Raw genomic sequence first — 1274 nt, 5'->3', positions numbered from 1 at the left:
ACGGAAACTGGTCCACAAAGGAAGATGTAGAAAAAGTCAAACTCAGTCTCAGCATGAATATACCGAACTAATGATGGTGGGGGCTATTAGGCTCAAAGCCGAATGATCCATTAGAGTTGAAAGTTATGTTCAGAACAGGATTGAGGAAGAACTGATCCACATCCTCGACAAAACTAGTATTTATGATCTGACCTTAAAAGAGTCACTAGGTTTGTAATAAAAAAAATAGTTTAATTTTTAGCAATTGGGAGAAAGAGATAACCATTGAAGACATCTTAAGACTCCCGACAATCAACAAAAATTTGTATTTACCATCCTCACCATCATTAACCTAAACCCTTGCACCACCACAAAATACCAAATTCCCTACTCACCCAAAACCAACCATTATTACCTTCTGATTTATGCAACCCTTCAAAAAGGTGGAGATATGAACTTGTTACAAGCTTATTTATCACAGGTTACGTATTGACTAAAAGTGTTAACATACATACATCACATGTATGATCAGATATAAAACCGAGTGTGAGTAAACATTGTGAGAACGTGACGTTCTGCATAAACAGAAGCTCATAAAAACAAAATTGCCTTTTTATTTATCACTACATATATTCCTATGATTTAAGGTTGGTTATTTTGTTTCCATTTTCTTGGAACTCTTTTAGGGGATGCTTAAGCTCTAATCCAAAACTTGCTGTTTTTAAAGAATATTTATAAATAGATTGCTTGAGGACAAGCAATGTTCAAGTGTGGGGATGTTTGATGTACATAAAATTATACATCTTTTTAGCATCAAATAATCTCTAAAAACTATAATTTCTATCAAAAAACATAGCACAGAAGGCTACTTATCATAATAAAATACAATTTCAGGTGAAACCAAGTCCCAAATGAAGAAACAAGCGAAGAAACACGCCCCCATGCCTCAAGAAACACGCCCCCGTGCTTCTGAACACCAGAAAAGACAAAAATCTACAAGAAAAGACAGAAATTGGGAACAAAAGCACGAGGCCGTGCCACTTGCCCACGGGGCCGTGGTCACCTTCGAGATAAAGACAAAACGAATTTGGCACATGTCATAATAAAACACGGGGGCGTGCTTACCTAAGCACGGGCCCGTGATTCTCACTCCAGACTGCCTATAAATAGTGGCTCATGTTGCCCTCATTTGGTATGCCTTGAAGAGAGTTCTATCCCGTTTTCACTTATAAAAACACCCACTAACACTCATATTGAAGATCTAGTGAAAAATTTGAAGGCTTGGAGGTCATCAT

This window comes from Bidens hawaiensis, unplaced genomic scaffold (assembly GCF_021521415.1).
Source record: "Bidens hawaiensis isolate Kalapana, Puna unplaced genomic scaffold, B.hawaiensis_p1.1 tig00006906_1, whole genome shotgun sequence".
NCBI lineage: Eukaryota > Viridiplantae > Streptophyta > Magnoliopsida > Asterales > Asteraceae > Bidens > Bidens hawaiensis.
The sequence above is the reverse complement of the archived record's forward strand: the minus strand, read 5'-3'. Positions refer to the sequence as shown.